This window comes from Stenella coeruleoalba, assembly GCF_951394435.1.
Source record: "Stenella coeruleoalba genome assembly, contig: scaffold_103, whole genome shotgun sequence".
Taxonomy (NCBI): Eukaryota; Metazoa; Chordata; class Mammalia; order Artiodactyla; family Delphinidae; genus Stenella; species Stenella coeruleoalba.
The window spans coordinates 408712-434991 of record NW_027646154.1 but is presented as its reverse complement, the minus strand read 5'-3'; the positions used below and the strand labels follow the sequence as shown (position 1 = coordinate 434991).

Genomic DNA, 26280 nt, shown 5'->3' with positions numbered 1-26280 from the left:
ATTTAACTCTCATTTCCCACCAGGAAGAGGAAATAACCAAAGGCTCAGCATGCCGGGCCGGAACCAGATTAGGGCCTGAAGCCATCCTGCGGTGTTGTGGCCAGCTCACAAGAAAGCGAGTTGAAGAAAGGAGCTCAGGGGCACTGTAATTCACAAACCTGCAGAGTTATAAATGACAGCTATCGTCCAAAAATATATTGAAGTAAGGCTGCCAAGAGGACTTGAAAGCGGGGCAGAATTGCAGGAAACCGATTTCAGGAGGTAGACTGGAATTGCATTGAAAGCATAGGAAAAGAGGCAGAGCGTCCACAATGATGCACTTGGCCAAAAAGGGCGTATGCGTTTTTTCCTGAATATATTCAGGAAAAAACGCATACGCCCTTTTTGGCCAACCAAGCAAGCTTGCAAAGGAAATCTGCACTACAATGAAGTCTCACTTCCCCCCGGTCAAAAGGGCCATCTGAAAAAAGTGTAAAATCCAGAAAGGCAGGACAGGCCATGGAGAACTGGGAGCCTTGTTATGCTGATGGGAAGGATGTAAATTGCCAAGAGACACTCGGGAGAAGTGTATGGTGTTTCCTGAAACATCCAAAAAAACAAAGCAACAGAGCCTAGGGCACTTCCACTTATGGTCCTATAGCTTAGGGAAATTAAAATCAAAAAGACACAGCCACCCCAAAGTTTGGGACGCCTCTGTTTACAAGAACCTCGTTTACAGTACAAGTTCAACATCGCAGAAAGTGAAAAATGGATAAAGAAGTTGTGGTATTTACTTACAAAGCAATATCACTCAGCAATGAAATCTACGTCATCAGGCCCTTAGCAGCACAATGAGTGGATTCAGGTACGATGATTCTAACTGAAATAATTCACACAGAAAAAGAAACATCATAAGATATCAGTAATACATGGAATGTAAACTTGGCTACACAGGAACTGAATTACAGAACAGAACAGGGTCTCAAATTTAGAAAACCAACTTATGCTTGCTTAAGGGGAAAGGTGAGTTGGGGTGCTGCATAAAACCAGAGATTGAAATGAGCACAGATAATGTTCCTTAAACCAAATATGGAATAGACAAGAGCTACTCCTTGCTCAACGAAATGGACTCAACACCGCATATTAAACGCCTAAGAATGTACCTGACTAGTAAGTATCTTAAAACCTATGGATTGCTATGTCTCCGAAAGAGAATCAAGCATGTGTACAGGGACATAAACGCAGCAGTGATAGGATTGGAGAGGTTTGGTGAGCAAATGAAGGCCCTTTGAATTCATATTGCATGGTACCCATTCCACGGGTTTCAACTACCCAGGTTTAAGGTATTCTTCCTTCAGCTAAAACATGCATGTGGAACCTAGGGTATGATCAACCATGTGATCGGGAGACGTGTTCAAATATGTCTCAGTTTTCGTACCCTGGTACTCGGGTGCAACATTCCAGACGCTTTACTAACACTCTCCCTACTTGGAGAGTCAGTCCCTTTAACCTCCTGTTTGGCCCAGTTTGCAATTTCTGCGGAAGATGAACAGGAAGAGCGAGAACCAATGAGAGACTAGCTGGAGGTTTCTGGATGGGCAAATTTAACTCTCATTTCCCACCAGGAAGAGGAAATAACCAAAGGCTCAGCATGCCGGGCCGGAACCAGATTAGGGCCAGAAGCCATCCTGCGGTGTTGCGGCCAGCTCACAAGAAAGCGAGTTGAAGAAAGGAGCTCAGGGGCACTGTAATTCACAAACCTGCAGAGTTATAAATGACAGCTATCGTCAAAAATATATTGAAGTAAAGCTGCCAAGAGGACTTGAAAGCGGGGCAGAATTGCAGGAATCCGATTTAAGGAGGTAGACTGGAATTGCATTGAAAGCATAGGAAAAGAGGCAGAGCGTCCACAATGATGCACTTGGCCAAAAAGGGCGTATGCGTTTTTTCTTGAATATATTCAGGAAAAAACGCGTATGCCCTTTTTGGCCAACCAAGCAAGCTTGCAAAGGAAATCTGCACTACAATGAAGTCTGACTTCCCCCCGGTCAAAAGGGCCATCTGAAAAAAGTGTAAAATCCAGAAAGGCAGGACAGGCCATGGAGAACTGGGAGCCTTGTTATGCTGATGGGCGGGATGTAAATTGCCAACAGACACTCGGGACAAGTGTATGGTGTTTCCTGAAACATCTAAAAAACAAAGCAACAGAGCCTAGGGCACTTCCACTTATGGTCCTGTAGCTTAGGGAAATTAAAATCAAAAAGACACAGCCACCCGAAAGTTTGGGACGCCTCTGTTTACAAGAACCTCGTTTACAGTACAAGTTCAATATCACAGAAAGTGAAAAATGGATAAAGAAGTTGTGGTATTTACTTACAAAGCAATATCACTCAGCAATGAAATCTATGTCATCAGGCACTTAGAAGCACAATGAGTGGATTCAGGTATGGTGATTCTAACTGAAATAAGTCACACAGAAAAAGAAACATCATAAGATATCAGTAATACATGGAATGTAAACTAGGCTACACAGGAACTGAATTACACAACAGAACAGGGTCTCACATTTAGAAAACCAACTTATGCTTGCTTAAGGGTAAAGGTGAGTTGGGGTGCTGCATAAAACCAGAGACTGAAATGAGCACAGATAAAGTTCCTTAAGCCAAATATGGAATAGACAAGAGCTACTCCTTGCTCAACGAAATGGACTCAACACCCCATATTAAACGCCTAAGAATGTACCTGACTAGTAAGTATCTTAAAACCTATGGATTGCTATGTCTCCAAAAGAGAATCAAGCGTGTGTACAGGGGCATAAATGCAGCAGTGATAGGATTGGAGATGTTCGGTGAGCAAATGAAGACCCTTTGAAGTCATATTGCATGGTACCCATTCCACGGGTCTCAACTCTCCAGGTTTAAGGTATTCTTCCTTCAGCTAAAACATGCATGTGGAACCCAGAGTATGATCAACCATGTGAACGGGAGACCTGTTCAAATATGTCTCAGTTTTCCTCCCCTGGTACTCGGGTGCAACATTCCAGACGCTTTACTAACACTCTCCCCACTTGGAGAGTCAGCGCCTTTAACCTCCTGTTTGGCCCAGTTTGCAATTTCTGCGGAAGATGAACAGGAATAGCGAGAACCAATGAGAGACTAGCTGGAGGTGTCTGGACGGGCAAATTTAACTCTCATTTCCCACCAGGAAGAGGAAATAACCAAAGGCTCAGCGTGCCGTGCCGGAACCAGATTAGGGCCTGAAGCCATCCTGCGGTGTTGCGGCCAGCTCACAAGAAAGCGAGTTGAAGAAAGGAGCTCAGGGGCACTGTAATTCACAAACCTGCAGAGTTATAAATGACAGCTATCGTCCAAAAATATACTGAAGTAAGGCTGCCAAGAGGACTTGAAAGCGGGGCAGAATTGCAGGAAACCGATTTCAGGAGGTAGACTGGAATTGCATTGAAAGCATAGGAAAAGAGGCAGAACGTCCACAATGATGCACTTGGCCAAAAAGGGCGTATGCGTTTTTTCCTGAATGTATTCAGGAAAAAACGCATACGCCCTTTTTGGCCAACCAAGCAAGCTTGCAAAGGAAATCTGCACTACAATGAAGTCTCACTTCCCCCTGGTCAAAAGGGCCATCTGAAAAAAGTGTAAAATCCAGAAAGGCAGGACAGGCCATGGAGAACTGGGAGCCTTGTTATGCTGATGGGCATTATGTAAATTGCCAACAGACACTCGGGAGAAGTGTATGGTGTTTCCTGAAACATCTAAAAAACAAAGCAACAGAGCCTAGGGCACTTCCACTTATGGTCCTATAGCTTTGGGAAATTAAAATCAAAAAGACACAGCCACCCCAAAGTTTGGGACGCCTCTGTTTACAAGAACCTCGTTTACAGTACAAGTTCAATATCACAGAAAGTGAAAAATGGATAAAGAACTTGTGGTACTTACGTACAATGCAGTATCACTCAGCAATGAAATCTATGTCATCAGGCCCTTAGAAGCACAATGAGTGGATTCAGGTATGATGATTCTAACTGAAATAAGTCACACAGAAAAAGAAACATCATAAGATATCACTAATACACGGAATGTAAACTTGGCTACACAGGAACTGAATTACAGAACAGAACAGGGTCTCAAATTTAGAAAACCAACTTATGATTGCTTAAGGGGAAAGGTGAGTTGGGTTGCTGCATAAAACCAGAGATTGAAATGAGCACAGATAAAGTTCCTTAAGCCAAATATGGAATAGACAAGAGCTACTCCTTGCTCAACGAAATGGACTCAACACCCCATATTAAAAGCCTAAGAATGTACCTGACTAGTAATTATCTTAAAATCTATGGATTGCTATGTCTCCAAAAGAGAATCAAGCGTGTGTACAGGGGCATAAACGCAGCAGTGATAGGATTGGAGAGGTTCGGTGAGCAAATGAAGACCCTTTGAAGTCATATTGCATGGTACCCACTACACGGGTCTCAACTCTCCAGGTTTAAGGTATTCTTCCTTCAGCTAAAACATGCATGTGGAACCCAGAGTATGATCAACCGTGTGAACGGGAGACGTGTTCAAATATGTCTCAGTTTTCCTCCCCTGGTACTCGGGTGCAACATTCCAGACGCTTTACTAACACTCTCCCCACTTGGAGAGTCAGCGCCTTTAACCTCCTGTTTGGCCCATTTTGCAATTTCTGCGGAAGATGAACAGGAATAGCGAGAACCAATGAGAGACTAGCTGGAGGTGTCTGCATGGGCAAATTTAACTCTCATTTCCCACCAGGAAGAGGAAATAACCAAAGGCTCAGCGTGCCGTGCCGGAACCAGATTAGGGCCTGAAACCATCTTGCGGTGTTGCGGCCAGCTCACAAGAAAGCGAGTTGAAAAAGGAGCTCAGGGGCACTGTAATTCACAAACCTGCAGAGTTATAAATGACAGCTATCGTCCAAAAATATACTGAAGTAAGGCTGCCAAGAGGACTTGAAAGCGGGGCAGAATTGCAGGAAACCGATTTCAGGAGGTAGACTGGAATTGCATTGAAAGCATAGGAAAAGAGGCAGAACGTCCACAATGATGCACTTGGCCAAAAAGGGCGTATGCATTTTTTCCTGAATATATTCAGGAAAAAACGCATACGCCCTTTTTCGCCAACCAAGCAAGCTTGCAAAGGAAATCTGCACTACAATGAAGTCTCACTTCCCGCCGGTTAAAAGGGCCATCTGAAAAAAGTGTAAAATCCAGAAAGGCAGGACAGGCCATGGAGAACTGGGAGCCTTGTTATGCTGAAGGGCGGGATGTAAATCGCCAACAGCCACTGGGGAGAAGTGTATGGTGTTTCCTGAAACATCTAAAAAACAAAGCAACAGAGCCTAGGGCACTTCCACTTATGGTCCTATAGCTTAGGGAAATTAAAATCAAAAAGACACAGCCACCCCAAAGTTTGGAACGGCTCTGTTTACAAGAACCTCGTTTACAGTACAAGTGCAACATCGCAGAAAGTGAAAAATGGATAAAGAAGTTGTGGTATTTACTTACAAAGCAATATCACTCAGCAATGAAATCTACGTCATCAGGCCCTTAGCAGCACAATGAGTGGATTCAGGTATGATGATTCTAACTGAAATAAGTCACACAGAAAAAGAAACATCATAAGATATCAGTAATACATGGAATGTAAACTTGGCTACACAGGAACTGAATTACAGAAAAGAACAGGGTCTCAAATTTAGAAAACCAACTTATGCTTGCTTAAGGAGAAAGGTGAGTTGGGGTGCTGCATAAAACCAGAGATTGAAATGAGCACAGATAAAGTTCCTTAAGCCAAATATGGAATAGACAAGAGCTACTCCTTGCTCAACGAAATGGACTCAACACCGCATATTAAACGCCTAAGAATATACCTGACTAGTAAGTATCTGAAAACCTATGGATTGCTATGTCTCCGAAAGGGAATCAAGCATGTGTACAGGGGCATAAACGCAGCAGTGATAGGATTGGAGAGGTTTGGTGAGCAAATGAAGGCCCTTTGAATTCATATTGCATGGTACCCATTCCACGGGTTTCAACTACCCAGGTTTAAGGTATTCTTCCTTCAGCTAAAACATGCATGTGGAACCTAGGGTATGATCAACCATGTGATCGGGAGACGTGTTCAAATATGTCTCAGTTTTCTTCCCCTGGTACTCGGGTGCAACATTCCAGACGCTTTACTAACACTCTCCCGACTTGGAGAGTCAGTCCCTTTAACCTCCTGTTTGGCCCAGTTTGCAATTTCTGCGGAAGATGAACAGGAATAGCGAGAACCAATGAGAGGCTAGCTGGAGGTGTCTGGACGGGCAAATTGAACTCTCATTTCCCACCAGGAAGAGGAAATAACCAAAGGCTCAGCATGCCAGGCCGGAACCAGATTAGGGCCTGAAGCCATCCTGCGGTGTTGCGGCCAGCTCACAAGAAAGCGAGTTGAAGAAAGGAGCTCAGGGGCACTGTAATTCACAAACCTGCAGAGTTATAAATGACAGCTATCGTCCAAAAATATATTGAAGTAAGGCTGCCAAGAGGACTTGAAAGCGGGGCAGAATTGCAGGAAACCGATTTCAGGAGGTAGACTGGAATTGCATTGAAAGCATAGGAAAAGAGGCAGAGCGTCCACAATGATGCACTTGGCCAAAAAGGGCGTATGCGTTTTTTCCTGAATATATTCAGGAAAAAACGCATACGCCCTTTTTGGCCAACCAAGCAAGCTTGCAAAGGAAATCTGCACTACAATGAAGTCTCACTTCCCCCCCTTCAAAAGGGCCATCTGAAAAAAGTGTAAAATCCAGAAAGGCAGTACAGGCCATGGAGAACTGGGAGCCTTGTTATGCTGATGGGCGGGATGTAAATTGCCAACAGAAACTTGGGAGAAGTGTATGGTGTTTCCTGAAACATCTAAAAAACAAAGCAACAGAGCCTAGGGCACTTCCACTTATGGTCCTATAGCTTAGGGAAATTAAAATCAAAAAGATACAGCCACCCCAATGTTTGGGACGCCTCTGTTTACAAGAACCTCGTTTACCATACAAGTTCAATATCACAGAAAGTGAAAAATGGATAAAGATCTTGTGGTACTTACGTACAATGCAGTATCACTCAGCAATGAAATCTATGTCATCAGGCCCTTAGCAGCATAATGAGTGGATTCAGGTACGATGATTCTAACTGAAATAAGTCACACAGAAAAAGAAACATCATAAGATATCACTAATACACGGAATGTAAACTTGGCTACACAGGAACTGAATTCCAAAACAGAACAGGGTCTCAAATTTAGAAAACCAACTTATGCTTGCTTAAGGGTAAAGGTGAGTTGGGGTGCTGCATAAAACCAGAGATTGAAATGAGCACAGATAAAGTTCCTTAAGCCAAATATGGAATCGACAAGAGCTACTCCATGGTCTACGAAATGGACTCAACACCCCATATTAAACGCCTAAGAATGTAACTGACTAGTAAGTATCTTAAAACCTATGTATTGCTATGTCTCCAAAAGAGAATCAAGCGTGTGTACAGGGGCATAAACGCAGCAGTGATAGGATTGGAGAGGTTCGGTGAGCAAATGAAGACCCTTTGAAGTCATATTGCATGGTACCCATTACATGGGTCTCAACTCTCCAGGTTTAAGGTATTCTTCCTTCAGCTAAAACATGCATGTGGAACCCAGAGTATGATCAACCGTGTGAACGGGAGACATGTTCAAATATGTCTCAGTTTTCCTCCCCTGGTACTCGGGTGCAACATTCCAGACGCTTTACTAACACTCTCCCCACTTGGAGAGTCAGCGCCTTTAACCTCCTGATTGGCCCAGTTTGCAATTTCTGCGGAAGATGAACAGGAATAGGGAGAACCAATGAGAGACTAGCTGGAGGTGTCTGGACGGGCAAATTAACTCTCATTTCCCACCAGGAAGAGGAAATAACCAAAGGCTCAGCGTGCCGTGCCGGAACCAGATTAGGGCCTGAAGCCATCCTGCGGTGTTGCGGCCAGCTCAAAAGAAAGCGAGTTGAAGAAAGGAGTTCAGGGGCACTGTAATTCACAAACCTGCAGAGTTATAAATGACAGCTATCGTCCAAAAATATACTGAAGTAAGGCTGCCAAGAGGACTTGAAAGCGGGGCAGAATTGCAGGAAACCGATTTCAGGAGGTAGACTGGAATTGCATTGAAAGCATAGGAAAAGAGGCAGAACGTCCACAATGATGCACTTGGCCAAAAAGGGCGTATGCGTTTTTCCCTGAATATATTCAGGAAAAAACGCATACGCACTTTTTAGCCAACCAAGCAAACTTGCAAAGGAAATCTGCACTACAATGAAGTCTGACTTCCCCCCGGTCAAAAGGGCCACCTGAAAAAAGTGTAAAATCCAGAAAGGCAGGACAGGCCATGGAGAACTGGGAGCCTTGTTATGCTGATGGGCGGGATGTAAATTGCCAACAGACACTCGGGAGAAGTGTATGGTGTTTCCTGAAACATCTAAAAAACAAAGCAACAGAGCCTAGGGCACTTCCACTTATGGTCCTATAGCTTAGGGAAATTAAAATCAAAAAGATACAGCCACCCCAATGTTTGGGACGCCTCTGTTTACAAGAACCTCGTTTACCGTACAAGTTCAATATCACAGAAAGTGAAAAATGGATAAAGATCTTGTGGTACTTACGTACAATGCAGTATCACTCAGCAATGAAATCTATGTCATCAGGCCCGTAACAGCTTAATGAGTGGATTCAGCTACAATGATTCTAACTGAAATAAGTCACACAGGAAATGAAACATCATAAGATATCAGTAATACACGGAATGTAAACTTGGCTACACAGGAACTGAATTCCAAAACAGAACAGGGTCTCAAATTTAGAAAACCAACTTATGCTTGCTTAAGGGTAAAGGTGAGTTGGGGTGCTGCATAAAACCAGAGATTGAAATGAGCACAGATAAAGTTCCTTAAGCCAAATATGGAATAGACAAGAGCTACTCCTTGCTCAACGAAATGGCCTCAACACCCCATATTAAACGCCTAAGAATATACCTGACTAGTAAGTATCTTAAAACCTATGGATTGCTATGTCTCCAAAAGAGAATCAAGCGTGTGTACAGGGGCATAAACGCAGCAGTGATAGGATTGGAGAGGTTCGGTGAGCAAATGAAGACCCTTTGAAGTCATATTGCATGGTACCCAGTCCACGGGTCTCAACTCTCCAGGTTTAAGGGATTCTTCCTTCAGCTAAAACATGCATGTGGAACCCAGAGTATGATCAACCGTGTGAACGGGAGACATGTTCAAATATGTCTCAGTTTTCCTCCCCTGGTACTCTGGTGCAACATTCCAGACGCTTTACTAACACTCTCCCCACTTGGAGAGTCAGCGCCTTTAACCTCCTGTTTGGCCCAGTTTGCAATTTCTGCGGAAGATGAACAGGAATAGGGAGAACCAATGAGAGACTAGCTGGAGGTGTCTGGACGGGCAAATTTAACTCTCATTTCCCACCAGGAAGAGGAAATAACCAAAGGCTCAGCGTGCCATGCCGGAACCAGATAAGGGCCTGAAGCCATTCTGCGGTGTTGCGGCCAGCTCACAAGAAAGCGAGTTGAAGAAAGGAGCTCAGGGGCACTGTAATTCACAAACCTGCAGAGTTATAAATGACAGCTATCGTCCAAAAATATACTGAAGTAAGGCTGCCAAGAGGGCTTGAAAGCTGGGCAGAATTGCAGGAAACCGATTTCAGGAGGTAGACTGGAATTGCATTGAAAGCACAGGAAAAGAGGCAGAACGTCCACAATGATGCACTTGGCCAAAAAGGGCGTATGCGTTTTTTCCTGAATATATTCAGGAAAAAACGCATACGCCCTTTTTGGCCAACCAAGCAAGCTTGCAAAGGAAATCTGCACTACAATGAAGTCTCACTTCCCCCCGGTCAAAAGGGCCATCTGAAAAAAGTGTAAAATCCAGAAAGGCAGGACAGGCCATGGAGAACTGGGAGCCTTGTTATGCTGATGGGCAGGATGTAAATTGCCAACAGACACTCGGGAGAAGTGTATGGTGTTTCCTGAAACATCCAAAAAAACAAAGCAACAGAGCCTAGGGCACTTCCACTTATGGTCCTATAGCTTAGGGAAATTAAAATCAAAAAGACACAGCCACCCCAACGTTTGGGACGCCTCTGTTTACAAGAACCTCATTTACAGTATAAGTTCACATCGCAGAAAGTGAAAAATGGATAAAGAAGTTGTGGTATTTACTAACAAAGCAATATCACTCAGCAATGAAATCTATGTCATCAGGCCGTTAGCAGCACAACAAGTGGGTTCAGGTATGATGATTCTAACTGAAATAAGTCACACAGAAAAAGAAACATCATAAGATATCAGTAATACACGGAATGTAAACTTGGCTACACAGGAACTGAATTACAGAACAGAACAGGGTCTCAAATTTAGAAAACCAACTTATGCTTGCTTAAGGGTAAAGGTGAGTTGGGGTGCTGCATAAAACCAGAGATTGAAATGAGCACAGATAAAGTTCCTTAAGCCAAATATGGAATAGACAAGAGCTACTCCTTGCTCAACGAAATGGACTCAACACCCCATATTAAACGCCTAAGAATGTACCTGACTAGTAAGTATCTTAAAACCTATGGATTGCTATGTCTCCGAAAGAGAAACAAGCATGTGTACAGGGGCATAAACGAGGCAGTGATAGGATTGGAGAGGTTCGGTGAGCAAATGAAGGCCCTTTGAAGTCATATTGCATGGTACCCATTCCACGGGTTTCAACTACCCAGTTTTAAGGTATTCTTCCTTCAGCTAAAACATGCATGTGGAACCTAGGGTATGATCAACCATGTGATCGGGAGACGTGTTCAAATATGTCTCAGTTTTCCTCCCCTGGTACTCGGGTGCAACATTCCAGACGCTTTACTAACACTCTCCCCACTTGGAGAGTCAGTCCCTTTAACCTCCTGTTAGGCCCAGTTTGCAATTTCTGCGGAAGATGAACAGGAATAGCGAGAACCAATGAGAGACTAGCTGGAGGTGTCTGGACGGGCAAATTTAACTCTCATTTCCCACCAGGAAGAGGAAATAACCAAAGGCTCAGCATGCCGGGCCGGAACCAGATTAGGGCCTGAAGCCATCCTGCGGTGTTGCGGCCAGCTCACAAGAAAGCGAGTTGAAGAAAGAAGCTCAGGGGCACTGTAATTCACAAACCTGCAGAGTTATAAATGACAACTATCGTCCAAAAATATATTGAAGTAAGGCTGCCAAGAGGACTTGAAAGCAGGGCAGAATTGCAGGAAACCGATTTCAGGAGGTAGACTGGAATTGCATTGAAAGCATAGGAAAAGAGGCAGAGCCTCCACAATGATGCACTTGGCCAAAAAGGGCGTATGCGTTTTTTCCTGAATATATTCAGGAAAAAACGCATACGCCCTTTTTGGCCAACCAAGCAAGCTTGCAAAGGAAATCTGCACTACAATGAAGTCTCACTTCCCCCCAGTCAAAAGGGTCATCTGAATAAAGTGTAAAATCCAGAAAGGCAGGACAGGCCATGGAAAACTGGGAGCCTTGTTATGCTGATGGGCGGGATGTAAATTGCCAACAGACACTCGGGACAAGTGTATGGTGTTTCCTGAAACATCTAAAAAACAAAGCAACAGAGCCTAGGGCACTTCCACTTATGGTCCTAGAGTTTAGGGAAATTAAAATCAAAAAGATACAGCCACCCCAAAGTTTGGGACGCCTGTGTTTACAAGGACCTCGTTTCCTGTACAAGTTCAATATCACAGAAATTGAAAAATGGATAAAGAACTTGTGGTACTTACGTACAATGCAGTATCACTCAGCAATGAAATCTATGTCATCAGGCCCGTAGCAGCATAATGAGTGGATTCAGGTACGATGATTCTAACTGAAATAAGTCACACAGAAAAAGAAACATCATAAGATATCACTAATACACGGAATGTAAACTTGGCTACACAGGAACTGAATTCCAAAACAGAACAGGGTCTCAAATTTAGAAAACCAACTTATGCTTGCTTAAGGGTAAAGGTGAGTTGGGGTGCTGCATAAAACCAGAGATTGAAATGAGCACAGATAAAGTTCCTTAAGCCAAATATGGAATCGACAAGAGCTACTCCTTGCTCAACGAAATGGACTCAACACCCCATATTAAACGCCTAAGAATGTACCTGACTAGTAAGTATCTTAAAACCTATGGATTGCTATGTCTCCAAAAGAGAATCAAGCGTGTGGACAGGGGCATAAACGCAGCAGTGATAGGATTGGAGAGGTTCGGTGAGCAAATGAAGACCCTTTGAAGTCATATTGCATGGTACCCATTACATGGGTCTCAACTCTCCAGGTTTAAGGTATTCTTCCTTCAGCTAAAACATGCATGTGGAACCCAGAGTATGATCAACCGTGTGAACGGGAGACGTGTTCAAATATGTCTCAGTTTTCCTCCCCTGGTACTCGGGTGCAACATTCCAGACACTTTACTAACACTCTCCCCACTTGGAGAGTCAGCGCCTTTAACATCCTGTTTGGCCCAGTTTGCAATTTCTGCGGAAGATGAACAGGAATAGGGAGAACCAATGAGAGACTAGCTGGAGGTGTCTGGACGGGCAAATTTAACTCTCATTTCCCACCAGGAAGAGGAAATAACCAAAGGCTCAGCGTGCCATGCCAGAACCAGATAAGGGCCTGAAGCCATTCTGCGGTGTTGCGGCCAGCTCACAAGAAAGCGAGTTGAAGAAAGGAGCTCAGGGGCACTGTAATTCACAAACCTGCAGAGTTATAAATGACAGCTATTGTCCAAAAATATACTGAAGTACGGCTGCCAAGAGGACTTGAAAGCGGGGCAGAATTGCAGGAAACCGATTTCAGGAGGTAGACTGGAATTGCATTGAAAGCATAGGAAAAGAGGCAGAACGTCCACAATGATGCACTTGGCCAAAAGGGGCGTATGCGTTTTTTCCTGAATATATTCAGGAAAAAACGCATACGCACTTTTTGGCCAACCAAGCAAGCTTGCAAAGGAAATCTGCACTACAATGAAGTCTCACTTCCCCCCGGTCATAAGGGCCATCTGAATAAAGTGTAAAATCCAGAAAGGCAGGACAGACCATGGAGAACTGGGAGCCTTGTTATGCTGATGGGCGGGATGTAAATTGCCAACAGACACTCGGGGGAAGTGTATGGTGTTCCCTGAAACATCTAAAAAACAAAGCAACAGAGCCTAGGGCACTTCCACTTATGGTCCTATAGCTTAGGGAAATTAAAATCAAAAAGACACAGCCACCCCAAAGTTTGGGACTCCTCTGTTTAATAGAACCTCGTTTACCGTACAAGTTCAATATCACAGAAAGTGAAAAATGGATAAAGAACTTGTGGTACTTACGTACAATGCAGTATCACTCAGCAATGAAATCTATGTCATCAGGCCCGTAGCAGCATAATGAGTGGATTCAGCTACGATGATTCTAACTGAAATAAGTCACACAGAAAAAGAAACATCATAAGATATCACTAATACACGGAATGTAAACTTGGCTACACAGGAACTGAATTCCAAAACAGAACAGGGTCTCAAATTTAGAAAACCAACTTATGCTTGCTTAAGGGTAAAGGTGAGTTGGGGTGCTGCATAAAACCAGAGATTGAAATGAGCACAGATAAAGTTCCTTAAGCCAAATATGGAATCGACAAGAGCTACTCCATGGTCTACGAAATGGACTCAACACCCCATATTAAACGCCTTAGAATGTAACTGACTAGTAAGTATCTTAAAACCTATGTATTGCTATGTCTCCAAAAGAGAATCAAGCGTGTGTACAGGGGCATAAACGCAGCAGTGATAGGATTGGAGAGGTTCGGTGAGCAAATGAAGACCCTTTGAAGTCATATTGCATGGTACCCATTACATGGGTCTCAACTCTCCAGGTTTAAGGTATTCTTCCTTCAGCTAAAACATGCATGTGGAACCCAGAGTATGATCAACCGTGTGAACGGGAGACATGTTCAAATATGTCTCAGTTTTCCTCCCCTGGTACTCGGGTGCAACATTCCAGACGCTTTACTAACACTCTCCCCACTTGGAGAGTCAGCGCCTTTAACCTCCTGATTGGCCCAGTTTGCAATTTCTGCGGAAGATGAACAGGAATAGGGAGAACCAATGAGAGACTAGCTGGAGGTGTCTGGACGGGCAAATTAACTCTCATTTCCCACCAGGAAGAGGAAATAACCAAAGGCTCAGCGTGCCGTGCCGGAACCAGATTAGGGCCTGAAGCCATCCTGCGGTGTTGCGGCCAGCTCAAAAGAAAGCGAGTTGAAGAAAGGAGTTCAGGGGCACTGTAATTCACAAACCTGCAGAGTTATAAATGACAGCTATCGTCCAAAAATATACTGAAGTAAGGCTGCCAAGAGGACTTGAAAGCGGGGCAGAATTGCAGGAAACCGATTTCAGGAGGTAGACTGGAATTGCATTGAAAGCATAGGAAAAGAGGCAGAACGTCCACAATGATGCACTTGGCCAAAAAGGGCGTATGCGTTTTTCCCTGAATATATTCAGGAAAAAACGCATACGCACTTTTTAGCCAACCAAGCAAACTTGCAAAGGAAATCTGCACTACAATGAAGTCTGACTTCCCCCCGGTCAAAAGGGCCACCTGAAAAAAGTGTAAAATCCAGAAAGGCAGGACAGGCCATGGAGAACTGGGAGCCTTGTTATGCTGATGGGCGGGATGTAAATTGCCAACAGACACTCGGGAGAAGTGTATGGTGTTTCCTGAAACATCTAAAAAACAAAGCAACAGAGCCTAGGGCACTTCCACTTATGGTCCTATAGCTTAGGGAAATTAAAATCAAAAAGATACAGCCACCCCAATGTTTGGGACGCCTCTGTTTACAAGAACCTCGTTTACCGTACAAGTTCAATATCACAGAAAGTGAAAAATGGATAAAGATCTTGTGGTACTTACGTACAATGCAGTATCACTCAGCAATGAAATCTATGTCATCAGGCCCGTAACAGCTTAATGAGTGGATTCAGCTACAATGATTCTAACTGAAATAAGTCACACAGGAAATGAAACATCATAAGATATCAGTAATACACGGAATGTAAACTTGGCTACACAGGAACTGAATTCCAAAACAGAACAGGGTCTCAAATTTAGAAAACCAACTTATGCTTGCTTAAGGGGAAAGGTGAGTTGGGGTGCTGCATAAAACCAGAGATTGAAATGAGCACAGATAAAGTTCCTTAAGCCAAATATGGAATAGACAAGAGCTACTCCTTGCTCAACGAAATGGCCTCAACACCCCATATTAAACGCCTAAGAATATACCTGACTAGTAAGTATCTTAAAACCTATGGATTGCTATGTCTCCAAAAGAGAATCAAGCGTGTGTACAGGGGCATAAACGCAGCAGTGATAGGATTGGAGAGGTTCGGTGAGCAAATGAAGACCCTTTGAAGTCATATTGCATGGTACCCATTCCACTGGTCTCAACTCTCCAGGTTAAAGTATTCTTCCTTCAGCTAAAACATGCATGTGGAACCCAGAGTATGATCAACCGTGTGAACAGGAGACGTGTTCAAATATGTCTCAGTTTTCCTCCCCTGGTACTCGGGTGCAACATTCCAGATGCTTTACTAACACTCTCCCCACTTGGAGAGTCAGCGCCTTTAACATCCTGTTTGGCCCAGTTTGCAATTTCTGCGGAAGATGAACAGGAATAGGGAGAACCAATGAGAGACTAGCTGGAGGTGTCTGGATGGGCAAATTTAACTCTCATTTCCCACCAGGAAGAGGAAATAACCAAAGGCACAGCGTGCCGTGCCAGAACCAGATTAGGGCCTGAAGCCATCCTGCGGTGTTGCGGCCAGGTCACAAGAAAGCGAGTTGAAGAAAGGAGCTCAGGGGCACTGTAATTCACAAACCTGCAGAGTTATAAATGACAGCTATCGTCCAAAAATATACTGAAGTAAGGCTGCCAAGAGGACTTGAAAGCGGGGCAGAATTGCAGGAAACCGATTTCAGGAGGTAGACTGGAATTGCATTGAAAGCACAGGAAAAGAGGCAGAACGTCCACAATGATGCACTTGGCCAAAAAGGGCGTATGCGTTTTTTCCTGAATATATTCAGGAAAAAACGCATACGCCCTTTTTGGCCAACCAAGCAAGCTTGCAAAGGAAATCTGCACTACAATGAAGTCTCACTTCCCCCCGGTCAAAAAGGCCATCTGAAAAATGTGTAAAATCCAGAAAGGCAGGACAGGCCATGGAGAACTGGGAGCCTTGTTATGCTGATGGGCGGGATGTAAATTGCCAACAGACACTCGGGAGAAGTGTATGGTGTTTCCTGAAACATCTAAAAAACAAAGCAACAGAGCCTAGGGCACTTCCACTTATGGTCCTATAGCTTAGGGAAATTAAAATCAAAAAGACACAGCCACCCCAAAGTTTGGGACGCCTCTGTTTACAAGAACCTCGTTTACAGTACCAGTTCAACATCGCAGAAAGTGACAGATGGATAAAGAAGTTGTGGTATTTACTTACAAAGCAATATCACTCAGCAATGAAATCTATGTCATCAGGCCCTTAGCAACACAATGAGTGGATTCAGGTACGATGATTCTAACTGAAATAAGTCACACAGAAAAAGAAACATCATAAGATATCAGTAATACACGGAATGTAAACTTGGCTACACAGGAACTGAATTACAGAACAGAACAGGGTCTCAAATTTAGAAAAGCAACTTATGCTTGCTTAAGGGGAAAGGTGAGTTGGGGTGCTGCATAAAACTAGAGATTGAAATGAGCACAGATAAAGTTCCTTATGCCAAATATGGAATAGACAAGAGCTACTCCTTGCTCAACGAAATGGACTCAACACCCCATATTAAACGCCTAAGAATGTACCTGACTAGTAAGTATCTTAAAACCTATGGATTGCTATGTCTCCAAAAGAGAATCAAGCGTGTGTACAGGGGCATAAACGCAGCAGTGATAGGATTGGAGAGGTTCGGTGAGCAAATGAAGACCCTTTGAAGTCATATTGCATGGTACCCATTCCACTGGTCTCAACTCTCCAGGTTAAAGTATTCTTCCTTCAGCTAAAACATGCATGTGGAACCCAGAGTATGATCAACCGTGTGAACGGGAGACGTGTTCAAATATGTCTCAGTTTTCGTACCTGGTACTCGGGTGCAACATTCCAGACGCTTTACTAACACTCTCCCCACTTGGAGAGTCAGCGCCTTTAACCTCCTGTTTGGCCCAGTTTACAATTTCTGCGGAAGATGAACAGCAATAGGGAGAACCAATGAGAGACTAGCTGGAGGTGTCTGGACGGGCAAATTTAACTCTCATTTCCCACCAGGAAGAGGAATTAACCAAAGGCACAGCGTGCCGTGCCGCAACCAGATTAGGGCCTGAAGCCATCCTGTGATGTTGCAGCCAGCTCAAAAGAAAGCAAGTTGAAGAAAGGAGCTCAGGGGCACTGTAATTCACAAACCTGCAGAGTTATAAATGATAGCTATCGTCCAAAAATATACTGAAGTAAGGCTGCCAAGAGGACTTGAAAGCGGGGCAGAATTGCAGGAAACCGATTTCAGGAGGTAGACTGGAATTGCATTGAAAGCATAGGAAAAGAGGCAGAACGTCCACAATGATGCACTTGGCCAAAAAGGGTGTATGCGTTTTTTCCTGAATATATTGAGGAAAAAACGCATACGCCCTTTTTGGCCAACCAAGCAAGCTTGCAAAGGAAATCTGCACTACAATGAAGTCTCACTTCCCCCCAGTCAAAAGGGCCATCTGAAAAAAGTGTAAAATCCAGAAAGGCAGGACAGGCCATGGAGAATTGGGAGCCTTGTTATGCTGATGGGTGGGATGTAAATTGCCAACAGACACTGGGGAGAAGTGTATGGTGTTTCCTGAAACATCTAAAAAACAAAGCAACAGAGCCTAGGGCACTTCCACTTATGGTCCTATAGATTAGGGAAATTAAAATCAAAAAGACACAGCCACCCCAATGTTTGGGACGCCTCTGTTAACAAGAACCTCGTTTACCGTACAAGTTCAATATCACAGAAAGTGAAAAATGGATAAAGAAGTTGGGGTACTTACGTACAATGCAGTATCACTCAGCAATGAAATCTATGTCATTAGGCCCGTAGCAGCATAATGAGTGGATTCAGGTACGATGATTCTAACTGAAATAAGTCACACAGAAAAAGAAACATCATAAGATATCAGTAATACATGGAATGTAAACTTGGCTACACAGGAACTGAATTCCAAAACAGAACAGGGTCTCAAATTTAGAAAACCAACTTATGCTTGCTTAAGGGGAAAGGTGAGTTGGGGTGCTGCATAAAACCAGAGATTGAAATGAGCACAGATAAAGTTCCTTAAGTCAAATAGGGAATAGACAAGAGCTACACCTTGCTCAACGAAATGGACTCAACACCCCATATTAAACGCCTAAGAATGTACCTGACTAGTAAGTATCTTAAAACCTATGGATTGCTATGTCTCTGAAAGAGAATCAAGCATGTGTACAGGGATTGGAGAGTTTCGGTGAGCAAATGCAGACCCTTTGAAGTCATATTGCATGGTACCCATTCCATGGGTCTCAACTCTCCAGGTTTAAGGGATTCTTCCTTCAGCTAAACCATGCATGTGGAACCCAGAGTATGATCCAACATGTGATCTGGAAACGTGTTCAAATGCGTCTCAGTTTTTGTCCCCTGGTACTCGGGTGCAACATTCCAGACACTTTACTAACACTCTTCCCACTTGGAGAGTCAGTGCCTTTAACCTCCTGTTTGGCCCAGTGTACAATTTCTGCGGAAATTGAACAGGAATAGGGAGAACCAATGAGAGACTAGCTGGAGGTGTCTGGACGGGCAAATTTAACTCTCATTTCCCACCAGGAAGACGAATGAACCAAAGGCTCCGCATGCCGTGCTGGAACTAGATTAGGGCCTGAAGAGATCCTGCAGTTTTGCGGCCAGCTCAAAAGAAATCGAGTTGAAGAAAGGAGCTCAGGGACACTGTAATTCACAAACCTGCGGAGTTATAAATGACAGCTATCATCCAAAATTATACTGAAGTAAGGCTGCGAAGAGGACTTGAATGCGGGGCAGAATTGCTGGAAACCGATTTCAGAAGGTACACGGGAGTCGCTCTTAAAGCATAGGAAAGAGATAGAACTTGGAAAATAATGGACTTGGCAAAAAAGGGCATATGTGTTTTATCCAGAGCTCTGATAACTGAGGGGAGGAGATTCCCAGCAGGTTTAACTGCCACCTGAGGGCTCACATTGCCAAGGCAACGTGAGCAAGCCAGGCAGGAGTTACCTCACAGCAGAGGTCCCACCTTATAGAAGGGTTAGAAACCCAGCCAACATCAGACTCTCACCAGAGGGCCCACATCACGAAGGGGATGGTAACCAGGCAGGAGTGTCTTCACACCAGTGGGGCCGCATCATCTAAAGGTGAGGTACTCAGCACATGTGTCCTCAAACCAGAGGACCCACATCACCAAGGGCCTCGGAGTGAGGCAGGCAGGAGTAGCCTCACAACACTGGGCCCATAGAATAAAAAAGTGAGGAATCCAGCAGTTGGAACCTCCCAGCAGGCGGCCCAGAGCACCGAGGCTATGGGATCCAGGCCACAGTGAACTCACAGAAGAGGGCCCATGTCATGAAACTGAGCAACCCAGCCATTGGGACCTCAGAGCAGGAGGCCCACATCCCCATGGGGATGGAAATCTGGTAGGAGTGTCCTCGCACCACTGAGAACGTATCAGAAAATTTTGGGAGACCAGCAGTTAGGGCCTGATGCCAGAGGACCCTCATCACCAAGGGAAGGAGGCTCCCAGCAGGCTCCAACTGCCACCAGAGGGCTGACGTCGCCAAGGTGATGTGTGCCAACCAGGCACGAATGACCTCACAGCAGAGGGCCCACCTCAGAGAAGTGTGACGAACCCAGTCAGGATCAGACTCGCACCAGAGGGCCCACATCACCAAATGGATTGGAACCAGGCAGGAGTGTCCTCACATGAGTAGGGCCACATCATCTAAAGGTGAGGAACCCAGAACATGTGGCTTCAAACCATAGGACACCCATCACCAAGGGGCTGGGAGTGAGGCAGGCAGGAGGAGCCTCATAACAGAGGGCCCAAAAATAAGAAAGGTGAGGAATCCAGCATTTGGAACCTCCCAGCAGGCGGCCCAGAGCTCAGAGGCTATGGGATCCAGGCCGGAGTGAACTAACACCAGACAGCCCACATCATGAAACTGTGAGCAACCCAGACATTGGGACCTCAGAGCAGAAGGCCCACATCCCCATGGTGATGGGAACATGACAGGAGTGTCCTGGCATCACTGGGCTCACATCAGAAAACGTGGGGTGCTCAGAAGTTAGGGCCTGACGCTAGAGGGCACTCATCACTGAGAGGAGGAGGCTCCCAGCAGGCTCCAGCTGCCAACAGAGGGCCAACGTCGCCAAGGCGATGTGTGCCAGCCCGGCAGGAGTGACCTCACAGCAGAGGGCCCACCTCACAGAAGGTTGAGGAACACAGCCAGGATCAGGCTCTCACCAGAGGGCCCACATCACCAAGGGGATGGGAACCAGGCAGGAGTGTCCTCACACCAGTGGGACAACATCATCGAAAGCTGAGGATCCCAGCACATGTAGCCTCAAACCAGAGGAACCACATCACCAAGGGGTTCGGAATGAGGCTGGCAGGACCGGCCTCACAACACAGGGTCCATAGAATATAAAAGTTGAGGAATCCAGCAGTTGGAACCTCCCAGCAAGTGGCTCAGAGCACCGAGGCTATGGGATCCAGGCCACAGTGAACTCACAGCAGAGGGCCCACATCATGAACCTGTGAGCAGCCCAGCCGTTGGGACCTCAGAACAGAAGGCCCACATCCCCATTGGGATGGGAACCTGGCAGGAGTGGCTTCGCACCACTTAGCACATATCAGAAAATGTTAGGAGCCCGGCAGTTAGGGCCTGACGCCAGGGGGTCCTCATAACTGAGGGGAGGAGACTCCCAGCAGGTTTCAACTGCCAACAGAGGGCCCACGTCTACAAGGTGGCATGCGCCAGCCAGGCAGTAGTGACCTCACAGCAGAGGGCCTATCTCACAGAAGGGTGAGGAACCGAGGCAGGATGAGACTCTCACCAGAGGGCCCACAACACCAAGGGGATGGGAACCAGTCAGGACTGTCCTCCCACCAGTGGGGCCACATCATCGAAAGGTGAGGAACCCAGCACATGTGGCCTCATATCAGAGGACATACATCACAAAGGGGATGGGAGTGAGGCAGGTAGGAGTAGCCTAAAAACAGAGGGCCCAAAGAATAAAAAAGGTGAGGAATCCAGCATTTGGAACCTCCCAGCAGGCGGCCGAGAGCACAGAAGCTATGGGATGCAGGCAGGAGTGAACTAACACCAGAGAGCCCACATCATGAAACTGTGAGCAACCCAGGCGTTGGGACCTCAGAGCAGAAAGCCCACATCCCCATGGGGATGGGAACCTGACAGGAGTGTCCTGGCAACACTGGGCTCACATCAGAAAACGTGGGGAGCCCAGCAGTTAGGGCCTGATGCTAGAGGGCCGTCATCACCGAGGGGAGGAGGCTCCCAGCAGGTTCCATGTGCCAACAGAGGGCCCACGTTGCCAAGGTGATGTGTGCAAGTCAGGCAGGATTGACCTCACAGCAGAGGGCCTACCTCACAGAAGAGTGAGGAACCCAGCCAGGATAAGACTGTCACCAGAAGGCCCACATCACCAAGGGGATGGGAACCAGGCAGGAGTGTCCTCACACCAGTGGGGCCACATCATTGAAAGTTGCAGAACCCAGCACATGTGGCCTCAAACCAGAAGACCCACATCACGAAGGGGTTGCGAGTGAGGCAGGCAAGAGGAGCATCACAACACAGGGTCCATAGAATACAAAAGTTGAGGAATCGAGCAGTTGGAACCTCCCAGCAGGCAGCCAAGAGCACAGAGGCTATGGGATCCAGGCCACAGTGAACTAAGACCAGAGAGCCCACATCATGAAATTGTGATCAACCCAGCCGTTGGAACCTCAGAGCAGAAGGCCCACATCCCCATGGAGATGGGAACCTAAGAGGAGTGCCCGAGCATCACTGGGCTCACTAAGAAAAGTTGGGGAGCCCAGCAGTTAGGGCCTGACGTCAGAGGGCCCTCATCACAGAGGTGAGGAGGCTCCCAGCAGGGTCCAAGTGCCACCAGAGGGCTCATGTCAACAAGGCGAGGTGAGCAAGCCAGGCAAGAGTTACCTGATAGTAGAGGGCGCACCTCACAGATGGGTGAGGAACCCAGCCAGGATCAGACTCTTACCAGAGGGCCCACATCACAAAGGGGATGGGAACCAGTCAGGATTATCCTCACACCAGTGGGGCCTCATCATCTTAAGGTGAGGAACCCAGCACATGTGTCCTCAAACCAGAGGACCCACATCACCAAGGGCCTTGGAGTGAGGCAGGCAGGAGTAGCCTCACAACACAGGGCACATAATATAAAAAACGTGAGGATTCCAGCATTTAGACCTTCCAGCAGGCGGCCCAGAACACCAAGGCTATGGGATCCAGGTCACAGTGAACTCACAGCAGACGGCCCACATCATAAAACTGTGAGCAACCCAGGCGTTGGGACCTCAGCACAGAAGGCCCACATCCCCATGGGAATGGGAACCTGGCTGGAGTGTCCTCGCACCACTGGGCGCACATCAGAAAATGTGGGGAGCCCACCATTTAGGGCCTGACGCCAGAGGGCCGTCATCACCGAGAGGAGGAGGCACCCTGCACGCTCCAACTGCCACCAGAGAGCTCACGTCTCCAAGGTGACGTGTGCCAGCCAGGCAGGAGTGACCTCACAGCAGAGGGCCCACCTCACAGAACGTTGAGGAACCCAGCCAGGATTAGACTCTCGCCAGAGGACCCACCTCACCAAGGGGATGGGAACCAGGCAGGAGTGTCCTCACACGAGTGGGGCCACATCATCGAAAGGTGAGGAATGCAGCACATGTGGCCTCAAGCCATAGGACAGCCATCACCAAGGGGCTGGCAGTGAGGCAGGCAGGAGGAGCCTCACAACAGAGGGCACATAGAATAAAGAAGTTGAGGAATCCAGCAGTTGGAACCTCCCAGCAGGCGGCTCAGAGCACCGATGATAAGGGATCCTTGCCGGAGTGAACTCACAGCAGAGGGCCCACATCATGGTACTGTGAGCAAGCCAGCCGTTTTGACCTCAGAGCAGAAGGCCCATATCCCCATGGGGATGGGAACCTGGCAAGAGTGTCCTCACTCACTTGGCGCACATCAGAAAATGTGGGGAGCCCAGCAGTTATGGCCTAAGGCAAGAGGGCCCTCATCACCGAGGGGAGGAGGATCCCAGCACACTCCAACTGCCACCAGAGGGCCCACGTCGCCAAGGTGACGTGTGCCAGACAGGCATGATTGACCTCACAGCAGAGGGCCCACCTCACAGAAGGGTGAGGAACCCAGCCAGGATCAGACTCTCACCTGAGGGCCCACATCAGCAAGGGGATGGGAACCAGTCAGGACTGTCTTCCCTCCAGTGGGGCCACATCATCGAAAGGTGCGGAACCCAGCACATGTGGCCTCAAATCAGAGGACACATATCACAAAGGGAATGGGAGTGAGGCAGGCAGGAGTAGCCTAAAAACAGAGGGCCCAAAGAATAAGAAAGGGGAGGAATCCAGCAGTTGGAACCTCCCAGCAGGCGGCCGAGAGCACAGAAGCTATGGGATGCAGGCAGGAGTGAACTAACAGCAGAGAACCCACATCATGAAACTGTGAGCAACCCAGGCGTTGGGACCTCAGAGCAGAAGGCCCACATCCCAATGGGGATGTGAACCTGGCTGGAGTGTCCTCGCACCACTGGACACACATCACAAAATGTGGGGAGCCCAGCAGTTAGGGCCTGACGCCAGAGGGCCCTCATCACCGAGGGAAGGAGGCTCCCAGCAGGCTCCAAGTGCCACCAGAGGGCTCATGTCCACAAGGCGAGGTGAGCAAGCCAGGCAGGAGTGACCTCACAGCAGACGGCCCACCTCACAGATGGGTGAGGAACCCAGCCAGGATCAGACTCTCAACAGAGGGCCCACATCACCAAGGGGATGTGAACCAGGCAGGAGTCTCCTAAGACCATTGGTCCCACATCATCGAAAGGTGAGGAACCCAGCACATGTGGCCTCAAACCAGACGACACACATCAAGAAGGGGCTGGGAGTGAGGCAGACAGGAGGATCCTCACAACAGAGGGCCCCAAAAATTAAAAAAGTGAGGAATCCAGCAGTTGGAACCTCCCAGCAGGCGGCCAAGAGCACAGAGGCTATGGGATCCAGGCCTCTGTGAACTAACACCAGAGAGCCCACATCATGAAAATGTGAACAACCCGGCCATTGGGACCTCAGAGCAGAAGGCCCACATCCCCATGGAGATGGGATCCTAAGAGGAGTGCCAAAGCATCACTGGGCTCACTAAGAAAAGTTGGTGAGCCCAGCAGTTAGGGCCTGACGCAAGAGGGCCCTCATCACCGGGGGGAGGAGATTCCCAGCACGCTCCAACTGCCACCACACGGCTGATTTCACCAAGGCAATGTGTGCCAGCCATGCAGGAGTGACCTATCAGCAAAGGGTCTCCCTCACAGAAGGGTGAGGAACACAGCCAGGAACAGACTCTCACCAGGGGGTCCACATAACCACGTGGATAGGAACCAGGCAGGAGTGTCCTCACACTAGTGGGGCCACATCATCGAAAGGTGAGGAACCCAGCAAAGGTGGCCACAAACCAGAGGACCCACATCACCAAGGGGTTGAGAGTGAGGTAGGTGTCTGGACGGGCATTTTTAACACTCATTTCCCACCAGGAAGAGGAATTAACCAAAGGCTCAGCATGCCCTGCCAGAAGCAGATTAGGGCCTGAAGCAGTCTTGCGGGTTTGCGGCCAGCTCACAAGAAAGCGAGTTGAAGAAAGGAGCTCAGGGGCCCTGTAATTCACAAACCTGCAGAGTTATAAATGACAGATAACGTCCAAAAATATATTGAAGTAAGGCTGCGAAGAGGACTTCAAAGCGGGGCAGAATTTCAGGAAACCGATTTCAGGAGGTAGACTGGATTTGCATTTAAAGCATAGGAAAAGAGGCAGAACATCGACAATGACGCACTTGGCAAAAAAGGACGTATGAGTTTGTTCCTGAATGTATTCAGGAAAAAACGCATACGCCCGTTTTGGCAAACCAAGCAAGCTTGCAATGGAAATCCGAACTACTATGAAGTGTCACTTCCCCCCGGTCTAAAGAGCCATCTGAAAAAAGTGTAAAATCCAGAAAGGCAAGACAAGCCATGGGGAAAAAGGAGCCTTGTTATGCTGATGGGCAGGATGTAAATTGCCAACAGCCACTCTGGAGAAGTGTATGGTGTTTCCTGATACATCTGAAAAACAAAGCAACAGAGTCTAGGGTATTTCCACTTATGGTCCTATAGCTTAGGGAAATTAAAATCAAAAACACAGCCACCCCAAAATTTGGGACGGATCTGTTTACAGGAACCTCTTCTACAATACACGTTAAATATCCCAGAGAACAAATAATTGATAAAGAAGTTGCGGTACTTACGTACAACAGAATATCACTCAGCAATGAAATCTGTGTCACCATGCCTGTACCAGCATAATGAGTGGATTGAGGCACGATGATTCTAAGTGAAATAAGTCACACAGAAAAAGAAACATCATAAGGTATCACTAATGCACGGAATGTAAACTTGGCTACACATGGACTGAATTACAAAACAGAACAGGGTCTCAAGTTTAGAAAACCAACTTATGCTTGCTTAAGGGGAAAGGTGAGTTGGGGTGCTGCATAAAACCAGAGTTTGAAATTAGCACAGATACCGTTCCATAAGCCAAATATGTAATAGACAAGACCTACCCCTTGCTCAACGAAATGGACTCAACAATGAGGTATCACCTCACACCTGTTAGAATGGGCATCATCTGAAAATCTACAAACAACAAATGCTGGAAAGGGTGTGGAGAAAAGGAAGCCTCTTCCACTATTGTTGGGAATATAAATTGATACAGTCACTATGGAGAACAATATGGAGTTTCTTAAGAAACTAACAATAGAATTACCATATGATACAGCAATCCCAGTACTGGACATATACCCAGACAAAACCAGAAATCAAAAAG

General features: G+C 46.5%; 1 long non-coding RNA gene across 1 annotated transcript in view; it reads right to left on the bottom strand.

The window, feature by feature from the left end:
• LOC307181303 overlaps window positions 1-26280 on the bottom strand; it is a 307184-nt gene that overhangs the window by 10291 nt on the left and 270613 nt on the right. The window contains exon 2 of the long non-coding RNA XR_013826384.1: window positions 3929-4018. This is a non-coding gene — a long non-coding RNA (uncharacterized lncRNA). The remainder of the gene's footprint in view (window positions 1-3928; window positions 4019-26280) is intronic.